Source organism: Antedon mediterranea, chromosome 8, assembly GCF_964355755.1.
Source record: "Antedon mediterranea chromosome 8, ecAntMedi1.1, whole genome shotgun sequence".
Classification (NCBI taxonomy): Eukaryota; Metazoa; Echinodermata; class Crinoidea; order Comatulida; family Antedonidae; genus Antedon; species Antedon mediterranea.
In genome coordinates, this window is record NC_092677.1 from 5,406,683 (window position 1) to 5,423,246 (window position 16,564).

Sequence of the window (16,564 nt, forward strand, 5' to 3'; positions counted from 1 at the left end):
GTACTTACACCTAGGCTAGGCCTATCTTTGGCGTACCTAATATTTAATAAGCCTAGCTAGCTAGGTAGATCTCTAACTAACCCAACATGTAGCTCGGACCGGTAGGCACCGCTAGAGGGACAACAACAAGCCTCATAACTTCGATTCTCAAATGAAAACGTCATTGTTATATGGAAAAACATTGGTTTAAGATATATATCTTAAACCAATGTTTTTCCATAATTTTACTGTTTTTTAAAATTACAATTAAGTAATTTAACTTTATTTTTAGCAGCAGTTTGTAATGGTTTTGGATGTTTTTTTAAAAATAATAAGTAATCATTTTAAGTTATTTCATTAATTAATGCATGGAATCATGGAGGTGCAGTACATGGAATTTACACTTAATCGTCTATATAGTACCAAAGAATATATATCACAAGAATGAGTAATCCGTGATTTTCCCTGTAACAGTAATATTGTCCATGTGGTAGGGTGCCGCCATAAGTGAGGATGTATACAACTTTTTGTGACGGTTACACTAATCTACTAATCTAAGCCTGGACCACCGGTAGTATTTTCATGATAAAAAATGTTATCAACTACATGCCAACATCATGTTAAATGCTGTTTGGATATTTAATTGTCCATTTCATGCAATTTATTTAGTAAACACTGCCGAATAAACAGTCGCTTCATCAACCGGGCGTGTTGTTGTTTACGCGTTTTCACGAAGGCTAGTTTAATAATATTTCTATATTTAACTTGTTTCTGGTAAAACAAATAAATATTAATGAAATTTAACATTGTACCCTATTAATAACATGTATTTTATACTAATTTATATCATAAAAACAATACTTAATTTACCGGGCGTTGATTAGTACGCGGCAATGGCAAAGAATAGGCCGTGCTGAGTAATTCTTGGTTGATTTTTGGTGTTGCTGTTCGGCCTTTCTTTGTGAACTAATTTAGCATGGTAGTAAATAATTGTCTGTAGAAGTGAATGTACACTAGTTTGTTATTAATATGTTGTATAAAATGTTTTACAACTGCAAAATATATTATCATAATTCTATTTGTGACATGTGAATATCTATTAAATCAAGTCTTATTTAGTCTGTATACATCCGCCCTTATGAGGGCATCACTCTCTGTTACAAATTTCTCATGCAAAAATTGCGGAATACTCATTCTATGTCAGATTTTTTTTTCTAGGCTCGTTCTCGGTTAACTTTGTTCAGCAATTGATTTCTAAAACGATTTAATGTGGAAATAAATAATCTGTTTATTGCATTTCACTAATCATACAAAACAAACTACTAGAGTTGAACAGGGAACAATTACGAAACAATTATAATTTTGTTTGCATAGTCGACCATTTTCTGTGTGACTTTCTGTTTCGTTTCGTTATTTGATCAGCATATAATTAACATACATTTATTTAACAACATATAAAGCGGCTGGACACGGGAAGAAAATAGGCAGAATTATACACCACTGTATATTAACTCAAATGAGCCAGCTATAATATAGCTGGCTCATTTGAGTTAATATACAGTGGTGTATAATTCTTGTATATTATACAAGTAAATAAGTAAAATTTAAATAAATTGCAATAAAATGTATAAAGTTACTATTGAATTGTAATATAATGTGTGGAGGTTTTACTGTATTAAAGACTCTACTCGCTTGGTTGATTGAATATCACAGTTGTTTATTCAATAATACATTATAATACACAATATAATACAATATAATTATAAAGAAACAGGAACAAAGTATTAGTATAAGAGTGATGCTGTAAGTGAGGTGTGGCTGTAGATGTGCTTCTGAAGAAGTGTCGGTAAGGTGTCGTGTCTTCCAAGAAGTGTCTATGAGGTGTGTTATTGGCTTCTGTTTATTGGCATATGTCATTACATCATCTGTGAGTTTAATGATTGGTCCTAAGTCTGTCCAGGTACTTTGGATGGGAGTGATTGATTGTATTTGTATATTAACTCAAATGAGCCAGCTATATACAAGTAAATAAGTAAAATTTAAATAAATTGCAATACAATGTATAAAGTTACTATATCTACTACTTTCTATTATATAAAATAACAATTTTCTCAACTTCCCCAACAGATATTTATTCATGGATGTATGTTGCAGTAACAACATTAAAATCAAAATACTTTAACAAACAAAGCCCAGAATTATGAACGGTCCTGAAACATAATATATTGTGTAAGCATTGTTGACTATTTTACACTATTCGAATGTTCTCTGTGTTAAGGTAAATAATATGAGTAGGGTTTTTTAAATTGGTTGACTGTATCGGCAACTACACTTGAAGTATTTTCAAATGTTGATAATGCCACTATTTTACACTATACTAAATGATCTCTTCATAACTTCGATTCTCAAATGAAAACGTCATTTTTACATCTAAACCAATGTTTTTCCATAATTATACTGTTTTTTTAAAAATTACAATTAAGCAATTTGGCTTTATTTTTAGCAGCAGTTTGTAATGGTTTTGGATGTTTTTTTTAAAATAATAAGTAATCATTTTAAGTTATTTCATTAATGAATGCATGGAATTTACACTTAATCGTCTATAGTACACATTTTATGTTTCATCAACCTATGTCGGATTATTTTTTCTAGGTTCGTTCTCGGTCAACTTTGTTCAGCAATTGATATCTAAAATGATTTAATCTTGAAATAAATAATCTGTTTATTGCATGTCACTAATCATACAATACAAACTACTAGAGTTGAACAGGGAACAATTACGAAACAATTATAATTTTGTTTGCATAGTCGATCATTGATACAAGCTTTAAAACCATAACAGATGTGATGGGTTTCCTACTGTATGTTGGAAAGGCGAGAACATGCGATTGAAAAATAGGGTAGATTTTTGGCCGTTTACGACTGAAATCGTCAGAATTCCACACAAAACCTTACAACATTGTCTATAAAAACATCAAAATTTATGTATTTTGGAACAAAATTAAGTTTTAATAATTAAGGACAAGTAAACTATAACAGTTGAATATGTCGAATATGTAAAAATAAAATATATATTTTAGGCCAAATTGACTATTCCAACTCTCAAAGCTATTTATAGCAATATACTGTAGCTTTTGCGACACAAGGCTCCTTTCGTGGTGACGCGACCCATATATACTGTACAAAGATTACCAGTAAAAGTTAAATGAAATAAGTAAAAGTTAAACGAAAGTAAGTAGTTTTTATTTTATCATGATAATTATAATTTTTTAGTCACTCAAGTTTACTTTTGTTAATTTATTATCTAGGCCACCTAGCATAATTTAATAACTAGCAGAGTTCCTCATCCAAAAAAAAAGGGCGTGTCCACGAAGTACAACTTTGTTCAGTAATTTTGTTTTTGTACCTACTGTATATGGCCAAATATTGCCCCCAAAACCAACCATATTTTGCCTGCAGAAATTGGACTTTTAAGGGGGAGGACAGGTAACTAAAATTGTTTAATGCATTTCCCCACAATTTGCCTATGGCCTAACTTTGGCGTACCTAATATTTAATAAGCCTAGGCGTGTAGGTCTCTAACTTTTTTCTGTCAATTTCTTTTCTTTACTTATAAAAACTTGTAATTAGTATAGTAATATAAATTAAAAAAAAGACCTTAAAAAAGCTTGACCAGGGAAGTATTTTTATACATCCCTGGTTTGACAATGAAAGGATGAAACTCAATTTGGTATCATTGTTAAGAATGCATAATAATGAAACACTGTGGTAGGGTTCCGGCAGCAGTAAAAAACAATAGTGAATTAAAAAAAAAAAAGGAATTTGTCTGCATATCGAATATCAAACTAATAAAATTACTAGATCGAGAGCCACCACACCACTACGACCAACCAGTTGATCAAATCCATAGTATGAGTTTATGAAAATGGGCATGCATGAGTGATTTTAAATTGACAAATCAATTGCATTACGCTGCCGTACACCCTTACACAGCGATCATGATGAATGAACTGTTTTACCATTTCCTTTGGATGGAACATAGTTTTTTATAACATGTGACACCATGTTTAATTCTAGGAAAAGCATTTATTTTTTATGAACTAATTAAGTTCTGCTACTGTAACTCATGTAGGCTAGTACTAGACAGGCCTAAATCTTTTTGCGCGGACCCTGCATGCCCTGCGGCTAGTGGTATTCTAAGTACAGTTTACAAAAAATCAACTAATGGATTGGAAAGCCTTGGAAAAATTTTTCAAAATAACCATTAGAGTACCGCAAACCTAATTTATATAGGTCTAACAGTACTGTAGCTATACATTTGTAGTTTAACCGATTCCACTCGAGAAAAATTACCGATAATTATCTCATTTAAATTGGATAATTATTCATTTATTTATTATTTATTCAACCATATTTCAAGAGGGTTATCTGATATAATTATAAGATAAAAATGTGATAATTTTTAACCTTTAAACTGGAGAAAAAATGTTTGCGTTGTGATTGGGCATCTGCTTGTAATGTCTGTGAAGTTGGTTACTTATAGTTCCTACCCTTACCAAAGGAGAATGCTTAAATAGCCTTCGCTAACCATTCACTAGGCATTCGAATGCTAATTTACAGGTAATTTTTAGAATTTAGGCATTCATGGTTAAAACCACTTAATCGGAATGCTAAGAAAAGTTTCCAAGCATTCTTTAGGAATGCTTACAAGAGTCAATAAGCATTCAGAAGCTATCCCGAATGGTAGTGTGAATGCTAAGTTCATTGGTAGCATTCAGGGAGATATTTTGAATGGTAGTGTGAATGCTAAGATCATTGGTAGTATTCAGGAAGAGATTTTGAATGGTAGTGTGAATGCCAAGATCATTGGTAGCATTCAGGGAGAGTATTTTGAATGGTATTGTGAATGCTAAGAACATTGGTAGCATTCAGGGAGATATTTTGAATGGTAGTGTGAATGCTAAGAACATTGGTAGCATTCAGGGAGATATGTTGAATGGTAGTGTGAATGCTAAGATCATTGGTAGCATTCAGGAAGAGATTTTGAATGGTAAACAGGGAAATAATTGAATGCTCAACCAATCAGATCAATCCTCACCAACTGCCAAAAAAACAACCACCAATTCAAATTCAAGAGACCAAATGGCTAGAGAAAGGCTGAGTTGAGTGAGTGAGGATGCCTACAGTAGACTGCAGCCTTCCTTCTTTTTACAGCTTACCTGCTGGCAAACCTGACACAGATTTTGCTGATATAAAAGGTATTGTAGCTAGTAGCTATACTTGTTCTTTTATCATTCTGTATTTGACTACTAACTAGCTAGGCCTAATAATAATAGGAGGATCAGTATAGCCACACACAGCCTACTAAGTTGAGTTCAGCAGAGAGGGACCAGGGCTAGGCTACAGTAGATGGTAAGTGGTTTGGGATTCAGTGGTGGTGGTACTATCAAAAAGTCCTATCAAAAGTCGAATCCCCTAAGTCACTCCCTGGTTATATTGTGTAGCTGGCCTAGGCTAGTTATAGTATACTCTAGAACCACATTGTATCACTTATCAAAAAGAAGGGCTAACTAAACTATAAAAGCAATTTTAAATAAAAGCAGTTTTCACTCCATCGTTTATTTTATTATAAGACAATGGGATGGTGGAGGCATTTTTATGCCATGGCAGATTATTTCCTTAATTCAAACATTTGAAATGAATAAAAACAGTAACACAACATGTATTTATTTTAAAAAGGGTAAATATTAAATAAAATCTTTTTTATTAAACCTGAATGATACTAATATAATAGTCCTTCTACAGACTACTGAGAATATAGTGCATAATTCAGTTTTATCTGCTATATACTGACTGTTCATAAAGGAACATAGAAAACAAAATAAAGAGTCCAACAGGAGTGCATTGGACAAATCATCTGTTGATGCCATTAGAGGTATTTAACTATAAATTTTAAATCTATTTTAACATGTTCATGTCTTATAAACATGCCTTCAATGATCAATTAAATATGAGGGAAAATTGAATCCCACCATTTCTCTTTGTTTTAATTGCTTAATCATTCTTTTTATCTTTAATTTCTTTTCACAGGGTGTCGGTTTTTTATTTCATTAACATATTTCAATATTTTTTTTTGCAGAGTATATCAAGGTCGTGGCAGTAAAAAATGATTGGACTCCTGTTAGCCTGGTAGAATTTAACAAGAAGTTTGTGTCTAAATGCACCAATGCACGCAGGAGTCTATATAAATAGATAAATATTTTATATATAATTTTTATTTTCATTTATCATATCTTTATATTCTCAATTTTGTTCAAGTATTCTCACTTGCACAGATAAAGTGCTAGTGTTGCCAATAGCTCTGCTAATTGATAATTTTTTAGCTTTTTGCTTACTTTAGTTTGTATCTCCATTGAGATCCACAGCATTGTCATTTTTTTCAGTAATTTGCCTTTTATATATAGTGTATATATATATTTCTTTGAAGATGCCTCCATAAGGAAATTCATGGTGTCAATTGAAGTTTTAAATTAAATATTTTAAAGTAGTTAATTTTGATAATTGTTCATTTGTATATGGCCTTTTTGTCATACAGTATAAGTATTACACTCTCTTGCTGTTTATACGTTTGATAGCTTTTTGATACTTTATTTCTGTTTGGGAATGTTAAATATCGAGTATTGACGAAAATATATTAATTAAATTTGATTTTTTAATAATTAAAGTAAGACATCTTTTATTTTAATGTCTCTTATTGTATATTTGAAGAATTTTTTCGCTTTTCATTTTAGATTCTTCATAAAAAAAGTGAGAAATCTGGATCACAACATTTCCCACTGTAGAATTTGAATGCTTTAGCATTCAATTCGCTCACTAGCATTCACAGTGTAACAGTGTACCAATATTTGAATGTGTAGTTTTGAATGCTAGACCACGCCCACTAAAAAAGCTCACTAGCACATTCATCTACTAGCATTCGAATGCTAGGCTAGCATTCGAATGCTAGCCTAGCATTCCCCTACTAGCATTCGAATGCTAGGCTAAGCCTTCCAGATTTAGCATTCGAATGCTAGTATAGCATTCAACTAGTAGCATTCGAATGCTACTTTTAGCATTCGAATGCTAGTGCTACCATTCATGCTTAGCTCATTTACATAATTCGGCTCCCTGGAAGGCTTAGCGAAGGCTTAGCGAAGGCTTAGTGAATGCTAAGAAGCATTCAAAGGAAGGCTTAGCGAAGGCTTAGTGAAGGCTTAGCGAAGGCTTAGTGAATGCTAAGAAGCATTCGAATGCTAAATTCAGTCATTGAATGCTTATATACCACTAGTATTCGAATGCTAAGTATTAGCCCTTCGAATGCCAATAATAGCATTCCAAGAGTAGCATTTGAATGCTTTGTGAATGGTAAGCGAAGGCATTCAGCTTTGGTAAGGGTAGTTCCTTATTCAAATTCAATTAAAGGCATAGTCTGGGCTCCAGACGGAGTTTTGTCTTAATATTAGTAAAAATATAAATATTTTTGCACATATGGCGTTTCATATGTGTATTACTTGAGTTTGGATACTTTCAGACAAAATTCGTGGTCGAAATAAAAACAAATATAAAAAAAAGACAATAAAACAGACTTGGGGGCAAGTCTATTAAAGGGACAGTCACAGATTAAAAGAAAATAAGATTTGAATACGTAATAACTGTCTAATTGAGTTGTTATTGCATCAACATGTTAGCCTTGACCTCCTCTACTTCTTCCGGTCAAAGTTCAATAACATTTTATGCATTTACGCCCTCTACGGCGAATAAGTAACTAGCTTTTACGAACGTTATAACACTTGACCTACTTAATATTTTCAAAATATTTTGGTATAGATCGATGACCCTTGACCTACTCTACCATTTTCCACCCTAGTTCCGCAAACTTTTTTGCATCTACGCCCTCTACGGCGAATAAGTAACTGGCTTTTACGAACGTTATAACACTTGACCTACTTAATTTTTTCAAAATATTTTGGTATGGATCGATGACCCTTGACCTACTTTACCATTGCCACCCCAGTTCCGCGAACTTTTTTGCATCTACGCCCTCTACGTTCGTAAAAGCTAGTTACTTATTCACCGTAGAGGGCGTAAATGCATAAAATGTTACTGAACGTTGACCGGAAGAGAAGTAGAGGAGGTCAAGGCTAACATGTTGATGCAATAACAACTCAATTAGACAGTTATTACGTATTAAAATCTGTTTTTTTTAAATTGTTGTGACTGTCCCTTTAATTGAATTTGAATAAGGAACTAGGAACTAGTAACCAACTTCACAGACATTAATAATTACTGATCATGCACACTTTATTGGTTAAAAATACATAGCCTAAATTACACCTAGATTCTTTCCCAAAAAGACACTCTGCTTTTACAGTACCATTTTTTGCTTTTCTTTAATACTATGTACAATTAACATGCTTTGGTATTGAAAAGCAGAGTGCACTCGACTGTTTGCTTGTTTTTCTTTTTCTTTTATTGCCAACCAACCAATGTACGTCAATATAAAACATGAAATAATTTGTCAATCTCTTTAGATCAACATTATTCAAGTGTCACTGTAGTATACTGTAGCTCCATGTAATGATATTTGCTAAAAGATAGTTAAAATATAGGGTCTGAAGGTACGTGTTGTATACAATAGCAACAATGAACTTTAAAAACGTTTTAACAATTCCACTGTCTGGTTTTTTTCTCAATTCCTTAGAAAATACAGTATTATCTTTGCTTACTCATTAAATATATTGCTCATCAATCAATTTCAACAATTATTAATTATTGTTCTATGATTATATTATACAGATGCATTTGCTAGGGTTAGTAGTATTGCTGAACCTTATTAATATCAATTGTAAGTAGTGTTTCTTTTAATTGATAACATTTTACGAAATAAAACATTTTATACAATATTTTTTGTGATTCAATCAAAGTATAATTTACAGTTCTGTGAGTGCTCTCATTTTAACTTTAGTATGCATAGCAATATAAAAATAATTCAGATCACCTGGATATATTAAATCCAAAGGCAAAATACTGAAAAAATGACAATGCTGTGGGTATCAGTGGCTGGATCTCAATGGAGATACAAAAAAAAAGCGAAAAGCTAAATCAAAACAGCCAGAAAGTTAGCGCAGCTTTCGGGCAACACTAGCCAATTTTTTTGAAAAGGCAAGAAATATGCCCACTTAGAATTTTTTCAATGTCACTTTTCACTTTTTTTGCTCTTTTAGTTTCTATTCCGTTTTGTTTATTTTTTTTATTTCCATATTTCAAATTGCATGTTTGACAAAGTAGTTAATAAAAAAGCCCAAGGAAAATAATTTTAAGATTTAAAAAATGGAATTGTAAGTGATTTAAAGTAAAAGGTGGTTTCCAATTAATGAAGCAGAGAAATTAAGCATTATATCATTATATTCTTTTAATGTTTAGATTTTCAAGCTAATTTGGTGACAGGATTTAACCAGATATCCAAAGAGGGTGATGCTGAAGTGGTGATAACTTGTGATTATTCACAATTTACTTCTACTGAACCAGATGGCATAAAATGGGATGAGCTAGATGAAGATGGAGTAAATATTAACCCAGGAATTGTGAATGACAAAAACAAAGAAAGTGGACGTTTCAGTTTACACACTGATTCTGCTCATTTTAAAGCTAGCCTGGTGATCTCGCAACCTTTGAGAAATGATTCTCAGCGACGATTTCGATGTCAGATAACAACAAAAAGTGGCAATATTCAACATTCAAATCCTTCAATTCTAACTGTGTATTGTGAGTAGATTGTTAAGTTTTGTTCTAATATCAAAACAGTGATATCCATCGTGCAACTGTACTGTACCTCAATACTGCAAATAGAAATCTTTTTAGCATGTACTCCACTATATTTTAATATAGTTTTAGGAAGGTTCAATGTGGAACTCAATACACAAAATAGAAAAAGAAACAAAAAGTAAGAAACAAAACTATACCAGGTTTCATGATTTTTACACTGAAAATGCATTCTTATTTATATATTTTTTTCCTTTTGATAATCAGACTTGGATAGACCACTTGTCAATGCCTCAGAGAGTGCGGTCTACGAAGGTCAATCAGTGACCTTTACTTGTAGTAAACCTGATGGTGATCCTATTCCTCACATTGCCTGGTATAAAGATGGACAGACAGTCAACACCAACAACACTTCTAGATATGAGATTGCAAATAACAGTTCAGAGACAGTTCTTAAGATTAAATCTGCTACTGAAGAAGATGGTGGGAGGTATACATGTAAAGCAGAAAATGATCAGTTTAAAGGAGATGATGCTAAAACAAGTGAAGGAAGACAGTTGACTGTAATTGTATATTGTATGTAAACAATAATATTGTTACAAAATAATAAAATTACACATTGCCATACAATGTCACATACTCACCACACATATCAATAAAAATATGTTATCAGGGAAAAAAGACAAATAATTTTTCCCCCACACACAAAAATAGTTTGTCCTGCATTTCAAATCTCTCAGTTTGGTAACTATGATGTCAGCATGTTAAGATGTGAAATTCATGTACATTTAGGGGGAAAATGGATGTTGTCAAAACAATATAGTTTATAGACTATATCTGATAACTTAACCAAATACAACTTCTACAAAGAAGCCTTTTGCCTTACTGTGTAAGATCTTCCTTCTTAAATGAAATCTGATTACCAAAAGTTTTATAGCAATCCACCCCAGAACATGCACAGTGGGCAAGAAGATTAATATAGATTTATAAAATAGTTCTGATAGATGTATTAGTGATGTAATTTTCCCCAAAAACATGAAAAACGAAGATTAATAAAAAAAGACTTTGAATACTATTTCATAGTTTCAATCAAGTTAATCACTTCCGTTAAAAAAACTAATATTTTCACTTATAAGACAAAATACACAGTTAAAATCAACCAAAAATTTGACTATTTTTTGCTTTAAATTACTTTTTTTCAGGTAAATAATCTTTTTTTCAATCTACTTTTTGCTCAAAGTGTATCATTGAACTATTATGCATATTTAACAAAAACATTTAAGAAAATTATTTGTTCAGGGGGACAATATATCTTTAAATTCAACAAATTTTTCTAAAAAACTAAAACTAGTTAAGTTAATATAACCACTTGTTGGCGGATAAACAATTAATCCAAACGCACTGTACATGCATGTCACGTTTGTGCAGATAGCCTTGTCCAAAGTGATGATGAGTTCAAATCTAGTTTACATTGACATTAGCTGATCTTGTCTTTTTTTTTAGATATTTCTTTTACATCTAAAGATGGCATTGCAACATGTACAGCAGAGGGCTATCCTAAGCCATTATCAGTATTGATATTGCAAGATGGAGAAGTGGTTAAGAAAGGAGAAAATACAGCAACAATAGAAATTAATGATGAGATATGTCAATCAACTTTTACATGTCATGCAGAGAATGGAAAATTTAATGACACAATAACACTAAAGAACTGTAATGCAGGTAAATTTATTCATACAGTGTACTGGTTTTATTAGGTGATCCGATCTACCAAGTGGATAACCTATTGTATTTGTAAGCAATCCTTTCTTATTAATTTTTTCACTCTCTTCACACATCATTATCTCAACACATCATGTGTGTTTTGAATTTAGTATTCACTTGTTTCATTAGATGAATATAAAGTATTGTAGATCAGATTAATTTACATTTAGCTGATATTATCTCTTTTTTAGATATCACTGTTACTTTTACATCTGAAGATGGTATTGCAACCTGTACAGCAGAGGGCCATCCCAAGCCATCATTTGTATTGATATTACAAGATGGAGAAGTCGTTAAGAAAGGAGAAAATACAGCAACTATTGAACTTTCTATTAAGATGTGTCAATCACATCTTACATGTTTTGCAGAGAATGGAAAACTTAATGAAACAACAACACTGGAGAACTGTAACACAGGTAATACTGTATAACAAATTTGTTAAACTTATATTATTAAGTGGTTTAAAATTGAATAAAATTATCATATCAGGTCTGGAAAAACAAAGCACTTTATAACATGTTGCATGTGAGAGTCGACATACGCAAACTATTGCTACGTAAATATCTTTGATTTTGAGATTTTTCTGTGTTAAAATAAACCCTTTTTTTTTCACTATAAAGCAAACAATCTGACTGCATGCATCCCATATGTTGTTGCCTTAATTTAAACATAAATGGTAAACATTGTTAAATGCTGGTTGTACAATATTACTGTTTAGTTCTCATTATTACTCAGTATGGTATCACAGTTATTTCATGGTGTATAACAATACAGTACTAACTTTACTGTAGCAATAACAATATTTTTTACATATAATTTCTAAGTAACCTTGTGCTAATACCCATTCACTTTGGCAGAATTTACTGGAATTGATTGAGTATTTCTTTAAAATCACTTTAAAACTATTAAACCACATACTACACTACACATACACACTTTTATTGGAAACAAATGAATATAATTGTGTGTAAAATTTACATAACATTTTACAAATCTTTTTAAATGCTATCGTGTGGAAATAAAATTGTTATTTTTTTAAACATTATTGGCACATATTTATATTAGTTTTTATATATCCACTGTACAATACAAATCTTTACACAGTGTCAGATGTTATAAACTTACACAATGATATAAAATAAAATTAAGAAACAAAATCATTTAACCAGATTTCAATATTAGACATCTAATACAAATTTATTATAAAAAACATTCCTAATACTGTACAAGAGCAATTAGAGAGTTGTAACCTCCACCTAGAGTAAAAAGAAACTGTGGTTTAAATGTGGTAAAGATCCGTCTTGTAGTTTTGCCTATGTAAAATAATAAATGTCATCCAAAATTGAGATCTTGGTCTGGATTGCCTCCAAAATTTAATGGAGTCATCCATGACCAATATCTATCTGTGGTTTAAATTTGGTCTTTTATTTACACACACACAGATATTGAAAATATAACCGCCTAGTAGGCGAAGGTAATAATAATGTTTTCCTGTTGATAATTAGACTTGGATCCACTTCTTGATGCCTCAGCAAGCACTGTCAACGAAGGTCAATCAGTGACCTTTACCTGTAGTATACCTGGTTATCCTATTCCTTACATTACTTGGTATAAAGATGGACAGACAGTCAACACCGACAACCCTTCTAGATATGAGTTTGTAAATAACAGTACAGAGTCAATTCTTAAGATTAAATCAGCTACTGAAGAAGATGGTGGGAGATATACATGTAAAGCAGAAAGTGATCAGTTTAAAGGAAAGGATGCTAAAACAAGTGAAGGAAAACAGTTGACTGTAATTGAATATGGTATATGTATTATTATTATTGTTTTAAAAAATAATATAAAATTACACATTGTCATACAATGTCAGCATCATTCATGATGGATATCTTCCTTGGTATATAAAATCCGATAACCAAATGTTTGAAAATAATAGGATCAGATTTATTTCTTCTGTGTGTGAATCTCTTATTAAAACCAAAAACACTTTTTTTCTAAAATGTTTATAACTTTGCTCAACTTACGTCGTGAGGTGTTTTCCCGAATGATCGCACCATTAAAATGGGTATCATCAACTACTGTAGCATTCATTTTCCCAACAATCATCCATTTGTAGCAGGCCTACAGTACCACATAGCTTTTTAATTGCATTTTACCATTTACTTTTAATTTGATTATTTATACATCTTCTATAAAATCTTTTTATTTAACCTCACCCTGACTTTACTTTCTTTTTTTAAGAATGTTAATTAACAGCAAACCACAGTAATTCTATTAATCCTAATTGGTCAGATAAGATGGGCCCAGCCTAATATTACTATTCACTGACCATAACAAACATTCCTTTCTCAACTAGCATCTTAGCATCTTTATCAAATATCGTATATTGTATAATATTATCTATTTATAGAGAATCCTCACTGATTCGCTTGGAATAAATTACATATCTTACTTTATACATTTAGTTTATTTTACCATTGCGCTAACAATCATATACTAAAGTGGTGACCCTCAACTTTCTTTTACTGAACTTAACTTATTTATTAACTTAATTCATAGAAGTACTGATGAAGAAGTCAATCTGTGGCGACCATAGAATGGACCGGAGACCTGACTTTCTTCGACTTTTAAATAATAGAAAGTTTTGAATAGTTTGTTAGGATTTTATGTAAGATTGATAATTTCAAAACTAATAGACATTTTTCAATGAAAATGAAAGTTTACTTCATATCAAAAGTACAGTGATAATACTATACTACTTTCAATTTTTAATTAGTTTGAGGAAATGACTTTAATTGAGGTTTATACCTCTTAAAAATAAATTTGTTTCTGCCAACTTACAAATTTAAAACAGCTGCGGATTGATGGCAGATAAACACCAAATAAACTAGATGCATGATAGATTTTCTGGTTGTATAATATGCTATTTAATCAAACCTTTTGAAATAATAAAAAAAGAGTAAACACCATAATTAACCAAGGTGTAATCAATTGCATGTCCCTATTATTTCAATCAACATTCATTTCTCAATTGAGAACATTTTGAAAAGAAATATTTCTGGCACATTGCTTTTGAAAAAAAAAAAACAATTCATACACAGGCATATAAGCGTATCTTTATAGAGATAGATTAATTTACTTGACATTAGCTTAACTTATTTTTTTTTTAGATATTGCTGTTACTTTTACATCTGACGGTAGTTTAGCAACATGTACATCAGAGGGTTATCTCAAGCTATCATCAGTATTGATATTACAAGATGGAGAAGTGGTTAAGAAAGGAGAAAATGCAGCTACTATAGAAATAGATGATGAGATATGTCAATCAAATCTTACATGTTACGCAGAGAATGGACATCTTAATAAAACAACAACACTAGAGAACTGTAATGCTGGTAAATATACTAAATTTATTATTGGTATTCGCTCAACCAAATGGGTTCTTCTTTCAGTGGGATTCATGGTGTCAAGTATAGTTTACTCAACATTTGTGTTTACACAATATCTCGAAACGAGAGTAATAGCATTGTTACAACCATTCTCATTTCGAGCTCATGTCTCATGGACGTCGCTTTCGATGCCCAGCATGTAGAACAAACCGGAAAAGAAATTCATTTTTGCCAGTGGCCATCCAACTCTTAAATTCTTTAACTTTGACTCTTGTTATATTGTACTGTGTATTGTGTATTGTGATATTTTTGTATATTTTGTAAGATCATTTTAATCCAGACCTTTTTATTTGAATTGCCCCGTGTGGGATGATTAACGAATTTTGAATTGAAATTCACTAATATCATCATTTTAAATGATATATGCTTCTACAGGTTATTTCAATGAAAAGTGATTCATTAAACCTTGATGGAGGTTTTAAATTGTTTTTTAATCATAAATGTATTTCCATAGAAATGGTGTTACTGTATATCATAGGCCTATATATAATTTATAGGTCTATGGTAATATCAATTCTGATAATATATTTTTTATTGATAATTAATAGAAACAAGTACAGTTACACAAGAAGATTCAGGATCACTGTTCATCATCCTGATTGTTGTTGTGATTTTTGTTTGTCTGTTCATATGGTTACTGATTCTTGTTTGTAAGTAAAATGTACCCCTGAATTATTACTTTCTTAAGGTCACTTCTGATTGTATTGTAAATATTATTCACAAATTCCCTAATACTATATTTTAATGGATTATTATTATTATTACTATTAATGTTTTATAAATATTATTATACTATTGATAATAATAATAATGGTTCTCATTAAAAGTGACAAGTTTACAATAAAATAAACAGAAAAATAGATGAAAAAGTAAAACTGAAAGTATTAACATATTTAATACCAGGGAAAGTGAAATTTCAATTTAATTTCACTCCTCCCTTTTGGTTTCTATTCATTTTATATCTGCTGTAGTTTTTTAGATTAATAAAGAGAATTACATATAGACATGATTAAATAATGTATTTATAAGATCTAGTTCACTTCTTTTTCATATGTAAAATCTCAAATATATAAATCAGCTGCATAGGCAGGACATCAATATCAAATAAGTTAAAACTGCCTCAATATATGTTTATTTGTACGACATTTTTCGGGCATAGCCCATCATCAGGTGAAGAGAATTGTAACAAGGGATGACATATATAAGTCACAAAATTACATAATAAAACAAATCAGCCAATCAAAGATGTTAACCGTAAACAAAAGGCATAGTTATAAAGGCACGCCTCCAAAAGCTTTGGGGTATAAACCATGAAGTTTGGCAGTCAGCAAGCATAAAGTGTATATACGTAAAAAATGGAACGCCGTGGTTACCTACTGTATGTGTGGCTAGTATAGTGTATCATCATCATAGTAGAGGATATGTTGATAATAATATAGTACACTATGTGTACTGTAGTGTACATTATAGCAACCTATTTTTTTTTCTAGGCCACATACCCACCCAACTGTATCAATACCTATTTATATTTATATATTTAATTTCCTCAACAAATTGATGTAAATAAA